This window comes from Hippichthys cyanospilos, chromosome 9 (assembly GCF_059441005.1).
Source record: "Hippichthys cyanospilos isolate Australia breed blue-spotted pipefish chromosome 9, RoL_Hcya_1.0, whole genome shotgun sequence".
In the NCBI taxonomy this organism is placed as follows: Eukaryota; Metazoa; Chordata; class Actinopteri; order Syngnathiformes; family Syngnathidae; genus Hippichthys; species Hippichthys cyanospilos.
In genome coordinates, this window is record NC_142377.1 from 19,814,804 (window position 1) to 19,836,268 (window position 21,465).

The 21,465-nt window shown below is 42.7% G+C and overlaps 1 protein-coding gene across 1 annotated transcript in view; it reads left to right on the forward strand.

The window, feature by feature from the left end:
- skib (SKI proto-oncogene b) overlaps positions 1–21,465 on the forward strand; it is a 47,729-nt gene that overhangs the window by 20,205 nt on the left and 6,059 nt on the right. The window lies entirely within an intron of this gene.

The window sequence follows — 21,465 nt, forward strand, 5'->3', positions numbered from 1 at the left end:
CCTGTCCTTTTAACCCCGTTCCCACCCAACTCCGCATGGACCTTGGCCTCAGTCCGAGCCGGCCGCCAAAAGGCCGCGACTCCTACACAAGTGACAAGGGAGTGAAGATATTTGAGGCCGGTTTGCTCAACGCTGGCTGGCCAGAGGGAAGACGTGGAAGAGAGGAGAGGATCTGTCCACTTTTCTCCTGAAGACGGAGTGCTTCTAAGAGTGTTTGCGTAAGGTGAAGGGGGATATCGCAGGAGCTGCGTGCCAGACGGCGGCGGTGCGGTCTGAGCTCGGACGGGAATGCAGACGGTTCTTGTTTGTTTGGGGAGAAATTGTAGACCCTTCCACAGACTTGCATTCACGCCCAAGCCAGGCAAATAAAAGCTATTCACACAGGAGGAGATGGGGGGGGGTACCTGGGTGGAGGCGCTATATCTGGGCAACGCCGCTTGGTCGCAAGGGTGCGCGTCCTCTCGTAAAAATAAAAATGAAAAAAGGGGTGGGGGGGCTCTCGCTGATGAGATGCCGTTTGTTAGATGTTTGTATATTGTTTGGGGCTTTTTCATAAATAACCCTTTTTCACGTGGTTGAGGTCAACTGGTTTTACTAGACTAGAGAGAGGCAAGTCCAGAGGCAAGGAGGCCTCCCCGCCATCTGGCAGCCATAAAAACAGGGGAGCAAGAGGGTTTTTTTTTTACAAGTGGTTTATGGGATGGCAGGGTGAGGAGAGCCAGAGTAGATGGTGGACTCTGGTTGCCCCCAAGCTGCAAAGCTTCCTCTGCAATCTGAATGACAGGTCAGAAGTTCATTGCCTTTCCCCTCCACCACCTCCACCCGCCTGCCGGCATCTGCCTTGTAAGGTGAAGGAGGGGACGGTGAGGTCAAAGTTCGAGGGCAAGGGAGAAGAAGAGAGAGAAGAAGACGCTGTCTCTGAGAAGCTGCTGGAAAGCAGAATGGCTACAAGGGCTCAATGAGGCTTGCTGTAGCAGAAGTACATGGATGTACGCTAATGTTTAAATTCATTTTTGGTTTCTGGGCCAGGTGTACATCCTTTTCTAGACCACATGTCCATCTCAAGGTCGTTGCAGAGGCTCTAGTCGCTCGAAGCTAACGGCATATTGAGTGAGAATTGAACCATATCAAGCCGGGTGAACCATTACATTTGTCGACACTAACAGATTTCCTGACATTTATTTAAATTTGCTATCAGGCGTGCCCGTCAATCTTTTTTCTGCAGCTTATCCTCACCGCAGAGAACTGAAGCCTATTCCAGATGTCTTTTGACTTATCTCTACCTAATCACAATAGAAATTTAGTAGGGCAATCTTATCTAAATATTATCTAAATGGAAAAAAAAATCTCTATGACTTTTGACGTAAATATATGAATGAATTGTGTTTCAAGGTATATTTTTAGAGTAGTAATCTGATGAAAAAAGCCATTTAAAAATTGTTGTTTTTTGGGGTGATTTATGACCATCCCATTCCTTTCAGTAAGAAAAGTGGTTATTATTAGACATAGTAACTGAAACAGCAAAGGGTAGGACAGATACCGCGAAGGGAAAAAAAAAGATATGATTTTTTTTCCCTTTTGCACAAGCCAAGGAAGAACACATAACATTTTGGCGAAGCCACGCATTTTTTTTCCCCCCATGACTCACTATGACATCAATTGAACGTCGTTATTGTGTTTGTTTTCCCCGGACAGCTCTTCGCTACAAACCCTTCGAAACAACGTAGCTTGGCCCGAAGAAGCCTTCAAAATTGGTCCAATCTGGGACTTTCCAAATGCAACAATGCCCCTTGGCCTCAATTGAATTTTTGAAATTTGTTTGGGTTTTTTTTTTGTAGGCCTTGTGAACATTTCTCGAACTAAGAGGAAAAGATTGAACTTTTTTGCTTCCCGTGTAATCCTTGCAGTAAAGATGAGTGGTACAGATGGTGCCGAATTATGTGGCTGCGTAAACACTGACGATGATTCAATGGCTTGGTGTTATTTGGCTATGCGTCATGCTCTCCAACGCAACCGGCACACCACAGGCTAGCGAAGACTCATGTGTGTTTCGTACGACAAGCCCTCACGTCCAGACCCATTAGTCAGGTGGCTCCTTGTTTGAACCAAAGTGGCATTAAGAGGAAGCCATGAAAAAGGCCAGACTTTGAAGGGCCCATCTTCTTCATCTCCCAGAGCGTCTCACTAATGCTCCGCCGGAATATTTCTCGTCCGGGTTTGAAGAGGCTGATGGAGTGGGCCGGTGCTTGTGAGACTGGTTTATAGGTTTTCCAGAACGGGGTTATCATTGCAGAGGTCCGCTTTGCTGAGTCTGGCGAGAATCTCCCGGAGAGATTTCATCTTTTGTTCTGCCGCAGCCGAGAAGTATTAACCCCATTCGCCCCTTCGCGAGTTCTGAATACGTGAAGGTTCAGGAGTCGAGTCGATCATTCTAACCTTGGTACTGTACGGGGCGCGTATGGTTACTGCCATGTACGTACCAAACTGTTATTTTTCCAGAAAAGAGACTCATTTGAAAACATTATCCTTGGCCTCAAAATTGCTCTGCGGTGTGCGTAAGAGTGAAATCAAATCAGAGCAACGGCAAGAAATACAGAACAGAGTCTAATTCAGGGCACTAGAGGACCTCCGACGTGTTTGTATTTTGAATGGGTTTTTTTTTTCTCCCCTTAGGAAGTCATGTAAATTGAATTAGTCCGATTCAGTCACACTTTCACCACTGTAAAACCTTCCGTAACTGTACAGGCAATATTTGAAATAACATATAGACGTTTTCATAATCCTGGTGAATTGAAAACAAATGCATGTCTTCTAAATTTCACACGACACACTGTGTCGTTTACAACATCTTCTAAAATTAAAAAAAAACCTCACCTGGTTTATAAAATGAGACTGCAAGCTCAAAGAAAAATAGCTTTCATTAGTTTTCATTAGCATCAATACAGCGTCCTGGCTGGTCCACTCTATTACCAGCCAGCGTACCATCAACATGATTTAGAAGACTTCAGTGGTTGAAATCACTAAATGTTCTTCTTTTTTTTTTTTTAATGTGTGCCAAACTACAATTTTCCGGGCCATTTCCATTAGTCATACTTCAACAAACCCTTTAAGACGAGCGGCATGCTGACTGGTCCATCCACACTTTTGCCAACCAGTGGCATGATTTACATGGCTTCAGTTGGTGAAATTACAACATTTTCTTTAAGTATGCCAAGGTGACATTTTATTGCTTTTTTCAACGGCAACACACACAAACCCATGTTAGAGAATTCATTGTTGCCAAATGTAATTGTTCAAAATGATTTCGACCAGAAAAGAAAAATGACCTTTGACCAGGTTTGTGGCATACAATGCTATGCAAAATGGCGGCGACCATGACTAAAAGGGCAGTCGCTCCCTTAATGCCTAAAACCTCACCCTTCAAATTCCACTCTCGATATTTAGAACACCCGCAAAGGCGTTAAAAGGGTGACATCAGGTATTGATTTGTGAGGCAAAGAAGAGAACAGGGACACCGCTTTGGGCTCCACGGCATTAATGAGTAATAAAAAGTTAGTGTTTGCGGTATGAATGAGTCACGTAAGCGACGTCCTTTGGCCACCGGCGCTAGTTTGGGCTTTGCGAGACCCTCGGCTGTTCGTATGTGGGGAGAAGAAAAAGTGCTAACAGCAAAAGAATGAGAGCGTGTTTGGCAGACACGCCCATGCAGGTTTGTTTTTGTGTCACTCAAGTCTATTGAATTTTTTATGCTTTCCTCGGCATGGAATGGGCTCGATGTGCTCATCAAATTCAAAGAAGGGTGCAAAAGTAGGAATAGTAAATCCCTTGCTATCAAAAATTGCACAAACTAAACATTTTACAACATGTGTTCATCTTTTTCAACAAAACCTAAGCTATGGTGAAATTCAGGACAGTACTAATGTCGTTCTTCTTTTGAAATTTATGCAGCACACATTAAATAAGTGCGCTGCCATCTACTTTTCAAAAGTGGAAATACAGTGCACCGAACACGGGAGCATTAGACCCGAAATGTCTTAAATATAACAAAATAAACGCTACTTGTGGGCTATGTGGGCTGTGGATATTATCAATGCATAAGGTTTTGTTTTGATTTTTCAACCCAAAAACTAAACAGACACACCAGATAAGCGTAAAAAAAAGTACGTAAAAATGGATCTCTCACCTTTAACACCGTCAATGGCCGTGGATGAGTTAAAGAAATTGTCTGTTGCGGCCCTCAAGTCAAGTTACCACTCTACCTACATTTGCACTCACGTGGGAGCTTTCCACCAGCTTTTTACACACAACCAGCAAGCGTTTGGCTTCATGGGTTCCTGCGAATTAACCCAGCAGGATTTGTCGCCGGCCTAAAACGGACGTCTCAATGTCGCGTGCGCAATGTGACCTACAGCCGGGCAGCATGTGCACATATGTGCTACATTCTTATTCTGAGGATTTACTGGAATTAAAGCAGACCTCCTCCATGGTAGAGACCGCCACTCACACTTGACATTGTTACGTCTTTGAAAAGAAAGGCATCAAAGGTGCCAAGGTCCACTGAGAGTCTCTCAGCCTGCTTATTCACTCACATTTAGAGAAAATGGGATGAAGTTTTTTTTTAAAAAAAAGACGAAAAAAGACCCTTCCTCTGCGAGGGCCTCGCCGGTGCTCAGCGGTTCCTTCCACTGCATTGAATCAGAGGATAAAAATGTGGGCCTGTGTCTCTTTAAAAGCCTGTCTGCAGAATGCATCAGTGCTGTGGAGCAGACACAGGCCAGGACGGGGGAGGAAGGGGGGGGGTTGCACGGGGTTGTGCGGAGGGAGGGAGGCGGGCAGAAGGGAACAGCCGCAGTCTGGGCTTCCAGCCTCCTGGCTAGACTGCTGAAAGTTATTATTGAGTTCCTGTGTAGGGCCTCCCCTCCCTGTGGCATACTCCTCTGCTACGAGCAAGAACGTGAGGGAGAGGCGCGCGGAAAAGCCTCGGCGGGCTCTGCTGCACGGCCATCTTGCAGGGGGCGGCAAATGTTGCGAATCGTTCGCTCTTCTGCAAGGGCCCCCGCGCTCGCAGCTGCTCGGCCCGGCAGCTGAAACGTGGACACGGGCGCGTTGTTGTCTTGAGTTTCACTTGAGTGCCCCCTTGTTTTCTTTCTAGCACCAAAACTAGTCTGGACGAGAAGGCTGTCAGCGGGCCAATGAGGAGGCAGCAAGCTAAATCCTCTGCTCTTATGCTAAGTGATTAGTATGATTCAAGGGCAGGTGGTGGAGGGCGGCGAAATTCTACATGTGCGTGTGTGCATGTGTGGCATGAATATGAAAACCTCATTTTTATTAAAAGCATGACTGTTGCTTTAAAAAGTGCCAAAGATTAGCGCAGGGGAGAGTCCAACCGTCAGGACAACATTGTGGGCTTGCCTATTCACGGCTCGCTAGACACAAATTCCAAATTTTGTTTTTCTTGTTCAAGCAAACGTTCCTTCTTCAAGCAGACGTCGCCACTCCCTTTTAAGTGCGCAGTAAAACGGGAACCAAACCGTTTTAGTTTTACCTTACGAAAGTCTGCTAGCTTAACAATTGTTAATGAATGCCTTGGTGCACTTTTATTTTGACGTTACTATTCCCAACCGTGTGTTAGCTTTCCTTGTCTTTCTGCTGCATCTGTGGCTCCCGAATCCTGACACGAACACCACAACAATTGTTCTGAAACCACAATACAGAGGGCTAAAAAAGGACATCATTACAGTGACATTGTCTGATATATGTCACCTGTTGCCAGTCTGACTCGCGCGCTCCAACTAGGCCGCGTGTAGCATAAATTAGCTACTAGCTAACAGCGCTCGACTGCGTACTTTGATGCTGATAGCCTGACGCAGTTGCCGTCCTTACTGATCCTACTGATCACATTTGGTCATTGAAACAAACACCAAGTTTTCTATTCGAGCCTGAATGCATCATAGCATATTGTTATCAAAGAGGACTGTTTTATATAGTTATGGGAATATTTGTATATATATTCAGCCAGTGCCTTGCTGTTGTCGCAGAGTACTTTGCGACGGTCCGAAAATGGCATTTGGAGAATATGTGGACCTGAGGCAGAAGAAAACAAGCACTGTTACTGCAGAACTATGTTTTCCCATTTGATTGCTTCATATTCGTGACAAAGAAGTGTTTTTCATTCAAATATTTACTGTTTCTATGACATTTAGAGGTTTCAAATAGTGCGCGATGCAACAGTTTGCAATGGATATGTGGTCACGCAGCACGGGAAGACACGCTCAATTACCACTGTACGTACTGTTTTTCAATTGCTGTTTTATATTTATGGTCGAGATGTGTTTTTTATACAAATGCGAACTACGCTCAGAAGACCTTTAAATTTAATATAATGGTTGTAAGTTGATATTTGAGTCTATGAGAAATGTATAAATTTGTTTTTCTGCTGCCAGTGACCGATTGTTTCCAATAATTTCTGGCATGTGGAAAGAACCTCCCCACACAGAGCACACATCTTTGTAGCGCATATTAGTGGTTCTTGTATGAATAATTCACTTGGTAGCCAAAGTAAGTTTACGTAAAAGTGAAAGGCAATGGAACAAAAACACACGAGCTGAATGGTAACACAGGACTTGGAATGGTCTTGGTTGGTCCAACAATGTTAATACAGCTCTAAAGTAAGCAATCTGGGTCACCACAGTGATGAATTTCATTTCCTTATTCCACGCTAGTGTGAGTTTGAAACTGCCATTTTGAGATATTACTAAGACTATGTGCAAGTAGTAAAGATACACTTACTGTACGTACACCAATCTATTATCATAATAATTTAACCATACAAAAAGAACTTCAAAAAGATGAGGTAAATAATTAAGAACTCTCCATAATTCTTATGAGTGTAAGGGCTGAACCGATTAATCGACGAGTCGATGAGTGGACTTGACTATTCCACATCGACATTTAAACCTTGGTCAAGTCAAAAGTTAACACATAGGCTAATTCTCCCCCCTATAATTTAATCTTTTTTTTTTTTTTATTGTCATCTGTTATTTTTGGTTTGATTTGTAACATGTCAGAAAATGGTGAAAAATTATGATTGTTTGATTGGTTAGAAGAAAATGTCAAATGTTTTATTTTGATTCAACTAGCCAAAGTTTTATGATTCAGAAGCTGGAATTCAGAGCGTTAAATATAAAAGTATCCCAAAAAATTGATAAATTTGAAAATCAATCAATTAATCGATCTAGCATTTGCATCTAATTCATTCTACACAAATGTTTTGGTATTTTTGGTTAAACTTAAGCTTATTAAGTTTTGTTTACTTATATATTTCGAATTAAACAATGGCTTGCATGCGTTTAAACGTTCACGACAACAGTGTTGCAAAATTCTACCAAACAAACAGAAAAGGAAATGATTCAAGCAAATTGCAGGAACTTGAAAAATTGCCTCAAGTACACGATTGAATTATTAGTACTTTTGTTATTTCCTCAGCCAACATGATGCCAGTATTGTTTAATCAAATGCATTTCATATAAAAAAGAAAGCATTCAAAGGAGACACTGGTGAGCTGAAATTTCACCCAGATATTGACAAGGTGATAAAGTTCAACGACGATTTATCCCGCTACCAGGAGTGTGGCATAAAATAGTGTGAGAAAACACTGCACAAGCGTTGAATGTCGTCACTCGAAATGCATTTATGCGCAGTTCAGGCCCCTCAAGGGCAAGCCACGCTGTGTTGCCAGAGCTTCCCCTATTGCCGGCCGCACTAATCCCCGGCCTGCCTTCACCTTTTGCTGGCCGGCGTCCTGACAGCTCAGGCCGGCGAGACCACGAGCGGCAGACTTTTATGTAACTGTCCGGTCTATTTATTCAGAACCTGCTGTCGTTTTGAACGCGCCCATCTCCCCGACCGGGCTCAGATGCCGCCTGTCCAACTGTGGCAAATGTGTCAGGCTGAACCCACGCAGCACCTGAGCAACGAGTCTGTCGGATGCCCTATGTCAATGATTCAAAAGAGTGTGGGACTAACAATCACTATCATCACTTCGGGCGTATTTGGCTTGAAACTTCAACGGTCGGTTTAACTCACCTCGCAACAGGCACCCGTTTGGCAGAAAGTTAAGAATGCTCCGTTTAGCTTAAGGCCAAAAAAAAAAAAAAGCAGCAAAACATCATAAATGGTCTAACAAATAGTATCTGTGCTGTGACGTTCTAACTTAGCAACGGATCCGTGGTGGACAAATACCTGCTGTGCAGAAACCGAATATAGAAATTTGCAAAAAAAACATGCTAAGTTGTTATTTTTTTACATTCTGTTCAATTAAAGGTGTGCACCTGATGAAAATGTTTGGCTGAACTCTTAAGCGAAAACAGCAGCAGCCATTTGACTTCTATTTCAGCCGGAAACTGAAAATGCATTTTCCGCCATTTTCAGCCAAATGTTTTTGATTGCAAAATTTTGGTGTATCCCCAGTAATTATTGTCCGTACAAAGTCCCACATTATAGACAGAAATTTTTAATATAATTTTTAAATATTATGCTAGTTTGGACGGGAAATTATTCACTGCATGTGCATTTATTTCAATTTGGAAGAATTATTACCTTTTTTTTCTCATATTTAATCAGCTTTATAATGCATAATGTTTTGGAGGATCACAATATTTAATATAGTGTTTTGGTATAAAGCCCATCTTGTTTTTTGATGAGCACTTTCCTATCATTACGCTTAATGTCATGGTGGTAATGCACCAGTCAAAAGTTTGAAAACACCCACTAATTCACTCATTCCTGAAGTGCAGATTAATACATACTGGTAAGTCATTGATTTTTTGTAGAAATATTGATGGAATCATTTGGTAAACAAAAATGTTTAGAAACATGTTCGACAATTAAATTTTACATTTTTAAAGCATTTACTCAGTCAGCTTGGATGTAGATGATGATTCATGGCCTAGACTGACATTTAGTTGACAGTTATGCATTTTCAAGTCAACGTGTTGAATCGCTTGCCCTCTGAATGTTTTTGTCAACATTTGAATTTGAAGGAGTTCCAAAACTTTTGAATGTTACTGCACTTGCGCAGCCAATTACTTATTGTAATCGTCTCGAGAACGCCTGCCCTATATCGGCGACAGCAAGTTCCGTGCCGGCGCCCGAGCGCATCAAGATTCCCGCGCCGTGCCGTCACCGTCGCCACCTTTTTCCGAGGCGTCCGTTCGGACGTACAGTGCGGGTCTGAGTGAGAAAATCCTGGCGCTGAAATGGGTATTTTGTAGAGTTCTGTTTGTTGAGTCAGAGCTGAGTTGGGCTCCGCTGTTATGTGGTTGCCATGGAGAGAAAAACACTGGCGCTGGAGCAATAAAAGCATCCAGGAAAGGAAAAGACATTTACGGATTCAAGGAACGGACAGCGGAGTTGGACCAATTTGCCAGGTTTTTACTAGTGTTTATTTATTCAATACAGTTTACATAGAGCATTTTGGTGGTGATGGAAGATGCGCGGCTCGGGCCTTCTCACCTAATTACTAGTGTAAGCAGATATGTTTTCCTATGGCTGGAGGAGGGAAGCGAAAGCAGTGTTTAAGGTTGGAATGTGCGATCTTAGGAACGGATGTTGTGGGTTGTTTAATCCGCCATTTTCCCCTCGCAGACAAATCCTCACACAAGTAGAAACAAGCCAAACCCCATTTGATCTTTGTCAAATATTACTCTTACTGTGTTATAAGCCCTTCCGTCCCTTCATTCTCTCCTGTGTTTGGTGAGGGGGAGTCTATCGCAGCTGACTTTTGCCAAAAGAAGCGGGGTACAAACAACCGCCACACCTGTGGCCAATTAGAGCTGCCAATGAACTGAACTTGCATGTTTTCAGAATGCGGGAGGCATACCCAGAAGTTCCCAATTGAGACGCGAGCACTAAACCCAAAACGTTTGTGTGCGCGCGTTCTGGACACTAAATGGAAATGATGAATGTCGCATTCATGGAAGAGGCGCTAAACAAAGCTAAAACTGCAGTTAGCATGCTGCCTCGCTCATACACCCAGTCCCTGAAGTATGTCAGCTGATGGATTGTCGACAGCGATGGATTTATTCTTTCTGTTCTGTGCACACCAACGCTAAGATGAAAACCATGTATGACCTGCGATCATCGGGGGCAGCACAGTCAGATTCACAACACACACAAACATAGTCTGTGAATCGGCAGGTGCTGAATTGTAAGCATGAAGGCGTAACTATGGTTTTAAGTTGTAATATCACAATTGTGCTCTAGATGGCACTGGTTTAGGCAGCTCTTATACTGCACTATACTACAACATGAGCTGTTTTCATACTATATGGATCCCCTGGGTCTTAAAGTAAAATTATCTTATATATTCCATAAGTATATATAGTATATATAATATAATCATTCACTCAATCATGATGACGCTAATATAAGGGGCCCTAAAATGAGGTGAAGGTCAAAGCTACTTGAACAAAAGCCCTTGTCTGCGATGATCACAAGGGGGTTGGGCTTTCTGATGACCAGCTGACCGGGAATGAGCAGAAAAGGCCGCAGTGACGTCCATAAATTTCAAGAGGATTTATGACTCAGGTTCAAGCAATTAGCTCCGAAGCGGTTCTCATGACAGGCACTGCGTTGGTGAAACCACGTCAGATGGGACCCTGGGCGAACGCTGACCCTGACTTCACCTCTGAAGGATTTTACGCGCCCCCCCCCCGGCGTGACCCCCTCCTCCCAACCATTGCTATCCCCTCGCACCTCTTAACCTCTGGTATTCATCCCATTTTCATCTTTCCAAATAAACCTGCCACCTGCCCTCCTTCCTTTCCACTGGCTGCTGTGGGGGTGTCGGGGAGCGCGTTCACACGGGGTTGGGGGGGTTGCATACGGTCATGCGGCTCAACTTACCAGCAGCAACGTCGCAAAACCGCAGCTCAGCTGACTTTTGATATGCTTTTGATATTTTTAAAAAAGAAAATTCCAGTTTTGGACGTCCGCGTGGCTCGCCAAAATGTCTGCGCGTTGGTACAATCAAACCGCTTGTTTGCATTTATGTAACTGGCCACAGACGAGACGTTTTGGAAACGGTTTCAGGAAAAATAAAACAACTGCTCAATTATGTTACAAAACAAATGGCAAGGCAGGCTGTCATTGGCTTTTGGCTTTTCCTGTTAATACTTTTTTTTCCATTAGATTGCAGTTTATTATGTTGTCATTTAAGAAGGAAAGAATAACTGAAATTCCCATATTTGTTTTGATAGGAAATATATAAAGTCATATATATTATTATTAATAATAATATAATAAGATATATATATATATATATATATATATATATATATATATATATATATATATATATATATATATAATGTAATGTTTAAAAAGTACATTTATATTAAATGTCGGATCAGTTTTTATTTGCAAGATGAAAATATAAAATTTCTAATACGGATGCATATCCAATGCAAAAAATAGCCTAAAAAAGAAAGAACTAACCAACATTCCTACATTTTGTATTGAACTGCACTTAACTAAAACATCGTTTGAATGTTCTTTTTTATGATGCCCCTTAAAATACTTTTGACGAAATTACAAATACATAAAATTGTTGTTGTGGGGGGGTGATTTAATTTTTAAAAGACAAATATAACAAATTTAAAAGTGTACCCTATTTGTTTTGATTGCTGAATTCTAAAGTATTCTTAAAGTATTCTTTTTAATCACAGGTCCGAGTTTCCTTTGATTCTCACTGCTTGATCCCAATATTTCATCTGCTATCTCTGCTTTTTTTTTTTAACCGTTTATTCTCAAAGCATTATTTTTAAAAATTCTCCCATTTGTTTTCATTGCTGGAATTTCAGGAAAGCGTTTGTTTTCCTAACTGTTTCACTGAGCTAAAACGTCGTCAGTCTCGGCCCGAGCATCATTAAGGGGCTTAGTTTAGGCCCCGGCGGAGAACGATGGGACGTGTCTGTGTGTGTGTCCATGTGGCACGTCAAAGTCCCAGACTGAGAAGTCTCGACCCTCCCGGGGATAAGCTGGACCTGTTGTACCTCGGCCACTTCTGCGAGGTGTGATCCGGTACCTGCTAGTGCCACTGATACCGTGCGTGTGTGTTTGTGTGCGTGTGTGTTTGGAGCTGTTACTGTTTGGGTTGCTGAGAGGTTATCCAGTGACATTTTAATCGTCTTTGGGACTCCTTTGCCATGGCATTAGAATTAATCTACCGGATTAAAAACTCAGCCAGTCAGACAGCGATGTCGCTGTCTTGCTGTGTGGAGCAGAGTGTGTTTTGTTTTTGTTTGGGGGTTGGCGGGAGGCAGTGGGGGCTTGCACGCACCAACCCATGTTTTGCAGTCTACGGACAGATGAGAGGAGGAGGATTGCGGTTTTTTGAGGGCAAAGAGTGAGAAACCACCATCTTGTTCCGGTCCTATTTATTTGGGGAAAAAACAACAACAAATGACTCCATCGAAAGACAGGCATTACTCATTCCTGACTCAGCTGGAATGGATCCGTTCTATTAAGTATTTAATTGAAAAGGAGGGGATTCATCATAAGTCTTCATTCTGTTGGTTTGGCATCATCTATAAAAGTTTTTATTCATCATATCTGTTGTGATACACGGTGGATGTGCACTCATATGTTGATCATTTTCTACAATATTAAGGCAATGACATCCAATTACTTGCATATTACTCATCACAGTCATCCAAATTTCATCTAAACGTTTTTTTTTTTAATTATCAACTCAATGCATATCTTGGGTTTACTATATGAAATGCAATAATGCAAATTGAGATGATTACCGTACTTTAGTGCGATGTTTCAATATTTGTCAAAAATAAATATTAAAAAAATTAGAAGTTGTTAATTGCGGCACCTATTTGAAGTTTTCTGCCAAACTAAACATACAATAAATTAGTTAAATGTTGTGGGTTTCAAACCACCGCATGACAGTCTGTGAGCTTTGCAGAAAATGCCATTATAAAAAATGTGGTTTTGAACACAAATACATCTTAGACAACAAATGTACATAGGGCATATATTCTTTATCCTCTGCAAAAAAATTATAGTACTGCTGCTCTGTTTTGTCATTGGCCGGTATTATTACCGTAAATGTTTTACAAAGTACACTATTATTCTACTTTATTAACATTTTAGGGAGATGGGAATAGATTAAGTGCATTTCCATTCATTCCAACGGTGAATGAATATTTGAAAGAAAAGCGTTTTGAGTTATGAGTGTGGCCAGAGAACACATTGAACTCATATCTCAAGGCACTGTACTAACAAACTCTTTAATGGGCATTATTTAACGATTATTTTCCTGGGTGAAACATTAAAATCGTACGGTGCCGGAATAATAATATCAAGCCACAAAGCAGTTGAAATTGGGCGAACGAGCACATGTGATTGCAGCGCGGCGAAGGCGTGTGCCGAGCACGGCCAACTGAGCAGAGCGAGCCGTGCGCCACCAGCCCGAGCACCAGATGAGGGTCAGTGTAATGCCAAGGGATTAAGCTCGCATAGCCAAGATGGCGTTGGCACCGGTGCTCCGCAGAGATCAAGTTCTGTGGAGGCACGCACATGCGCACGCATCACAATCTGCATGCGCCCGTCTACAGCGTCAAGTTCGGAAGTAAAATAATGATAGGAACCCAGCGCGCTCTTGGCCGAATTTGTAATTTGTGCCTTTCCGACCTCAAATATAAAAAGGAAAATCAATAAGCTACGCGGAGAGCAGAATAAGTAATAATGAAATAAGTAATAATGTAAGTGTAGGTCAGCTCTTTCTCACTAACCTTCAGCCCCTGCGGCCTCCTGCTTAACATTGCAGCTGCTCCTGCATTGCAAGTGTGCTAAATGTGAAAAGAAGCAGAAAAGCAAGTCTGCGTGTGTGCGTGTGAGTGTTGGGGGTGTTTTAGTAAAAGCTCATAAATAAATCTCTTAGTTATCGCCCCACATGATTCAATTCTATCACAGTATGGGTTCAGCTGAAAGGCATCACTATGCGCTCTAAATAATCATGAAAATAATCAAATTGATTGCGAGGGAACTAAAATACAAGGTCAATTAAAATTGTAATCAAAATCGCATCCCCCCAAAGGTTTATTACATAATGATGCATAAATGAAGGGAAATTTAATTGAATACAATTCTTCACTGACTGTATTGTACAACTTGTGTAAAGGGCATCATGCAAGCACATGTCACAGCAGAGGGAGTCGAAATGTAATTAAAATTGAACATTTTTTTTATGCTTTTAAAATATAGTCCTTTTCAGACGATTAAACGGGATTGACTGGTCTCTGCGAGGGTTTACTGTCAATCTGGATAAGAGCCACAACAATACTCGTTAGCATAATATGGATACTGTCAACATAGTTACTCCAAAGAGTCAAGCTTCTGACAAAAGTGGAAAAGTTTCATGACATTTTTTATTCATCAAGAGCTATCCAAAACCTAAACCCTTCAAGTTTATTCAATGTAAACAAACTATAAATCATCAACGTCAACCAAAGTTTACTTGCTGCGCATCTCTCATCAAGGGCAATTCTATATTTCTCGACACAGGGGCTGCAATACAATTCAAGGATCGCACACGATTAGATTTGTTATGAATAAAATCCAATCTGCGGCTTGAAACCGGTTTTAGTTACACGCAAGTGTCCCCAAACTTTTTATCATGTACATTGTTTGTAGTAAATAAACAATAATTAGAAGCAATTACCGGTAGGTGAAATTGGATATTTATGGGAGTCCCTTCATTTGACTTTGCAGGTGTACCACATGGAGCGTCCTGCATAAGTAGAACCCCTCTCTGCCAAATTTACCACCGCGCGTCCATAAATACTTGCCGCACGTTTTCTCCTCTAAAGATAACTTTGACCAACATACCAAGACTAATAACATCACATTGGTTGCCGGCCGAATTTGTTGGGGGCTCGCCCGCTCTGGCTGTGAAGTCATGCTCCGTGAGAAAAGAGCGACACGGGACACCGCTGTCAACGGACAGGTGGGCACGACCTGTTGTTATGGTGGCCACGACCTGTTGTTATGGTGGCCACCTTTGGACCGGAATCAGAATTTGTCACTTTTGGCTAGGAGCTTTCTTGATTTTTGTTTTCTAAGCCAAATAGGACTACAAAACATTTCATGATGAGATCTACAAATGCATCGGGCATTAGATCCACTACAGGAGCCTTTAATATTGTTATGGTCACATTCCTTTGACTCACAGAACGATGCTATTTTATGTGTGGATTATAATGTGATTGTGGTTTAAGTTCAAACATGCACAAGCGGCGAGATTTTTTTCTTTTTTTTTTTTGTTGAGCCAGAAGCACACAGGAGAATGCACTGCTTGTTACTGCTCGGCATGATAATAAAACTCGCCGTCAGTCGTTCTAAAAAGACCGGCCCACTTAAAAATAAGCCTTACCATACCAAATAATATGTGGACATGAACACCTTGCTGGGTGCCTTTATTTTGAAGTTGTTCACAGGAGCGTGTTGCAGCAACAGCAGATTTGACTGACTTATCCTTGTACTCCACAACTATTGCGCAAGGCACCAAAAAGGACTTAATGCGGACATTGTATTGTACGGCGCCTGTTGCCAGCATTTAACACGTCTAGTATGAATTAGCCGCGAGCTAGCAGCTCTCCGATGCCTCCGAGCGCCGACAGATTTTTTTCAAAGGCAGTTGTACTGCACACTCTTAAGTTGTCCTTTGGTGTGATTAGGTGTGTGAATAGTTGTTTGTATCAGCATCCCCTGCAATTGGCTGGCAACCAGTTTAGGGTGTCCCCCGCCCACTGCCCGTAGACAGCTGGGATAGGCACCAGCAGGCCCGCGACCCTAGTGAGGATAAGTAGCTAAATGGATTGACGGATGGCCCGCGTCGTAGCACACCTCTCAAAGCCTTTCGGGAAATGAATGGATGTTCAACCAGCATAGTGAAATATTTCATGATTTCATTTCTTCTCATTCTCGTGATTGTAGCTTACAGAGGAGCCCGGCATCTCAATAACCAGACTATGCTGCTACAAAGTCTAGCGTCCACATACGGGCACACGGGCCGTTAAGCGCGTGTTTCGCATGTCGCGCTTTTTTTAGGAGCGGCCGTTTCCTCGCCGCTCAGCATCTCATCCAGTCTCAAGCCCAAAGACAATTAGGACAATCCAATAAGCTTGGCTGTAATGCCGACCTCATGTCAAGCCCCTGAGGCTCTGTGTGTGTGTGTGTGTGTGTGTTTCAGGACTGTCATGGCTGGGTGCAGCTACATAAACACCGTGGCCCTAAAAGTAGAAGCGCCGGTGAATAAGCTTAAGAGAGGGGAAATTGGAGCATGACGTGAGAGTCTGAGTTGGGATGGAGTTTCAGGGATATGGTGGTTAGACACCCCAGTCCACCGGCCAGCTGTTGCAAGGTGACCACAGAGGGCTTTATATAAAGCAAAGTCCGACAATTGATAGAGAGCGCGCATCCGGCAAGCGGCGGGGGATCCGATGACGACAACCAGCCTTCCCAAAACCGAGGGGACCTTTCCTGAGAGAGCGCTGCCAGTTGGCGTGCCCTTGAGGGAGACGGCACCCCGCGAAGGATTACGTCGGGTGGTTCGGTGGGTGGGGGGGGTCATCCGAAACTGTTGTGTCTTGTCGGTTGTTAAAGCAGAGGCAAACGAGACGGTAGAGCGCGAGAGCGGTCGCCCCAGGAAGTTCAGCTGAGGGAAGTTATTTTTGTCTCACCCGATGAGAGCCGACCCACGTCGGGCTCTTTAGATAGCCTCGTTTAGTTAGTTTTTTTTTTGTTTTTTTCTCTCATTTCCGCAACATACGCTGGACGTTTCCCTTGAAACCGCCGGTCGTTGGTTTCGACATGCAAAAGTCAGACGTTCGAAGGCATTTCGTCGCAAGGACACATTCGGGGAGCTTTTCTCATTTACTTTCGGTCTGGGAATTGTCACTAATGATACACTCTAAAAGTAGTGGGATCAAAAATAACACCATTTGGGTCAAAAAGGCACCAGCCTGCTACAAAACAACCCAAATATTTTGGTATATGAACATATATGACACTACCAGTCAAAAGTTTAGAAGCAAGCTCTAAGCGAGGGAGGTTTTTTCCTTTATTTAGATCAATACTTAAGTCAATGACATTATAAAGAAATATTTACGTAATCTTTTTTATTTAGATAGGGTCAGTTTAGAAAGGGGGCAGTTTTTTTACGCTTGCAAGAATTAATCGCTTGAAATGCGTGACTTCATGATGTGATTGAGACCATTTCAATTTCAATGTTTTTTCTCGCTTTTGGCTATTTGTACAATAAATGTATAGATCATTATAGAGCGGTATCGTGTAACATTATTTGATTGTTTTGAATCTTTTCATTTTTTTTTAATAATGTAATGCAATTTTTCGTAGACGTAAAAATAAAATAAAATCATGTTCACAAGCAGAATATCTCTAAAAAATATACATTACTGACATATAATGTGTGCATTATGTTTCAAGAAGTAATGTTCTTGTTGTAAACTAAATGTGTAGTCAATTTAAAAAAAAATCAAGGAATAGAATATTAGATTTAGACTTTTTAATTAAAAAAAAAAATCTGAGACTTTTATTTAAAAAAAGCCATAAAAACTCAATGTAATATACAGCAGAAAGGAGGACTTATCAAGCTTGAGTCCATCCCTGACAACGCACAGCATCATCTCTAAGCAGAAGAGCATATCAATCAATCTAGTGAAAAAAAAAAACGTGTTTCCCCATGTGAACTATAGCCCTGAGATCAAATTTAAAACGGGGATCGGAAAGAGTTGACTTTTCCGCTGTTGCTAGTCGGCTATTGCTAACAGCTAATACACCCACGTATAATGTATAAGCATCAATAAGCTCCACGTTATCTCTCCATGCTCCAGTTAGCGCAATATCAACAACAGCGATGATTCCTCAACTCTGCCGGTGAAGCAACATGTTTGCTACGTGGGGCCTAACCCTTGAATTACAGAGCGCCTCTAATTAAAAAATAAAGCATGTCTGCTCTCGCCCGGGCGGCTATTATAGGCTGTTTAGCCTGCGGATTTTCTTTGAAAGGCCGCTTCATTACAGCACCTCAAAGCCATATCATACAATGGCCGGTTGAAAAGGCCAATGCTTGAATGGAGTCTTGAAGAAGCGAAGGGGTGGGGGATGTACTTGGCCTTCAAGTAAACATTCCTGCAGCTCACTGTTTCCTCTGTGCTCCCGCTCCCTCGGCCCGGCTCCCTCCCACTCCGGTTCCCACAGGGGACCCGCTCGGCCACGGGACGTCTGGGGAGGGAACGGGGATGCCAAGTCCACGGTATGATGCGGTGCTATGTAAAATGCAAAGCACTTGAGGGAGGAAGCCAGAGTGCCCGAAGAAAAGCCTCGCGGGCTTGGGGAGAACATGCAAACTCCGCACAGGAAGTCCGAAGCCAGCTGGAGGCCGCCTTTCATGGTGATCCATATTTCGTGATTTGAACAGTATTAAAAACAAAGAGCACAGAAGCGTACCAAAATGACTTCCCTGAATAACAGCAGCAGAATAATGGTGGACTGTATTTATATTTCTTTCACTATTGTGTCGTTAGCTAGCATGCAAGACTTTTTGAACGATTTTCTGGAGATGCTGAATAAAATGCACTTGAATATAACATTCCAAAAGGGGTTCCTAAGTTTTAAAAAAATATCTGAGCTGACACTTTAAGATTTTTTTTTGTGCTGGTATTTCCCAGTGGGTACATCATCGGAAAAAGGTTGAGACCCAGTGATTTAGCCAATAGGAAATGCAACGCAAAACATGTTATGACTCTCCTCGACCATGCTATGTCTATGAAGCCTGTGAGGTCAGCATCGCATTTAGACATGCGGGTCCCTTGTGGTGTCTGGGGAGTGTCTGCTTTCAGCTTCTATTATGTCTAGCGAACCTTCCTGCAGACGTATAAAAAAAAAAAACAGAGTAGAAATAACCGCATTCATTCTTTGCGGTAGCATGTAATGGCACTCAGCACTTCTTTACAAAACCTTAACTTAAACGGCAGGTGAAAGAACCGTTGCTGAGGACGTGCAGTCTGGGTTCAAAAAGTTATCTCATTGAAAAGAAGCCAAACAGTGTATGTTTGTGTGTGTGTGTGAGAGTGTGTGTGTGTAAAGTAGTGACTGGTTAGACAGGTAGAGGAGACGTGCATATGAGTCAGGCAGACAGAAGGGGAGTGTCCAGACAAACATTTCTTGTGCAACAATACAAGTGGAGCGTGGATTGGCAGAACTACAATGCCAATTGTGCTAACCCTTGTGCAGTATTTTGACCCTTTTTGGGTCATTTTCTTCAACATCATTTTTAGCCAAGGGATAGCGCACTCCTGGTAGTGTCATAACGAAGTAGTCGTGCCGTGTTGAACTGTGGACACCATATGGGTGAAATTTCAGCTCCCATGTGTCTTCTTGTAATGCTTCAATCCTTTGATGTAAAGCTCAGAATGTTGGACAAATTACTGCAAAAATGGAAGCGCTTTGGATTATGGACACAGAGTTTGGAGGTTCTGGGTTTGAATCTGGTTGTTTGTCCATACTTGACTGGTCGCCAGTCCAGGGAGCACTTGACGCGAAGCAAGCAATTCAAGCACGACACCATCCTGATTTCCTCAGGGGGGGCTACAATTGCTGGAATTCTTCCACTACCTAAAACGTGATCTTCCACACTAACTGTTGAGACTTGCCTGCCTTATGGCAAAGCCTTGTGATGTTTGGCCAGTTCCATCTGAAGGTGTGGACTCTTTCGAAGGTTAAGATAAGGTTAGTGTTAAAGTAGTGCTTTGGAGTTTGGAGACGCTTCCAGGAAATGGATGTTAGTCAAGGTCATGCGCTTTGAAAAGGGGTGGAAAATGAGAGTGTGTGTGTGTGTGTGTGTTTCTGGACATCTGCCAGCATGGCTTTCACCCCTCCCAGTCGAGGTGGCGTCAGGTACGGCGCAAACCACGCAAATTCTTAAAAGAGGAGGCAATTTAACTAATTGCCTTTAAACTCTTGCGCAACGCAGGCAAAAAAAGGCAAACGTAGCATAACGAGGAGTTGTCGTACGGGATGTTCGACGGCAGGAATGACGCGCGTGACGGCAGACGTTGAGGTACGGACAACTTCCTCAGCCCGCAGGTCTGCACTTGTCACACAAGAGGATATGTTTACCTTGGCGGGGCGTGGAGGCCCGCACAGGCCTGCCGCTCGCTTACTCACTCCCATGACATTCTGCCTCCAGGTCGCAGCTCTCATCGCCTGAACCAGCACCACCACCCCCCCCCACCCCCACCCGTTTTTTTGTACCATGGAACAGTTTCACATCATGCAGCATTTTGACAGTTTTGTCATATGAAGAGTTTTTGAAGGGTTTTTTTTTTATGCACTTGTATTTTTTTCTGTTTTAGATTAAGCTGTAACCGGTATACAGAATATGCTGTAAAAATAATTATCAGTTGTTGAAAGTTGATTTATATTGCTTTTTTCTTTTCTTAAAAAAGATGTGCAAGTATGCTTGTTTTATAGTCAGCGGATCCAGTGTGTGTGTGTGTGTGGGGGGGGGGGGGGTCTCTTTCCTAAGGGTGGCTTGGCAAAATGTAATTGAGAAGCACTGCTTTAGATGGGTACTAAAGTAATCAATTACTTTAGGTACTAAAGTATTAAAATAATCAATATTGATTGATGGATAAAAAAATAGATTCCTTTAGTTTGATCATTTTTAGGTCAAATAAAGTTTTGACATTCTGGTAGGCTTTTCTTGATATTTATTTCCAACCTTGATTTTTTTTTTTTTTTCCAACAATGCCTTCCAGGTTATGATAGACCCACTTGACCCCTACCAAATAGCTTTGTGATTGTCAATTGATGCCATACAGTTGACAACTTTTGTCTAAGTAAAGTTCCTCAGATCACATGGAAGTTCCTTGCCACCTAGAAGCTATGGCGTCCAAGCAAAACGTATACAGGATAGCTAAAAAAAAAAAAAAGAAACTGAGCAAATTAAGGAGGTTCTCAGTCTCAGTTATGTGCCCCCAAAGAGCTGCTTCAATGTGCGCTGCGGTGGTTTGGAAATCCTCAACTGGGAGCGTTCCTGCTCCTGCTCGTGTTCTTGCTCCTGAGCGCGAATGCAAATGAGCGCCTACCCTCATTTAGCAATAAGTGAGAAGAGAAAGTCGCTATGAATCAAGTCTCACAGCTTTTACACACCAAGCATGGTGAGATTCGCTTTGGTCGGTGCTAGTGTCGACATGCATATGTGTGCGTGGGAGTGTGTGTAGGAGTGTGTATGCATGTGTGTGTGTATGCGTGTGTGTGTCTGGTACAGTGCTCTGAAGAGTGGGAGGTGTTAAGTCAGGTCTGGCACTGCATACCTGAACTAGCGATGATACACGTGGCCTCGTGCTTTTCATTTTATAGTCATTT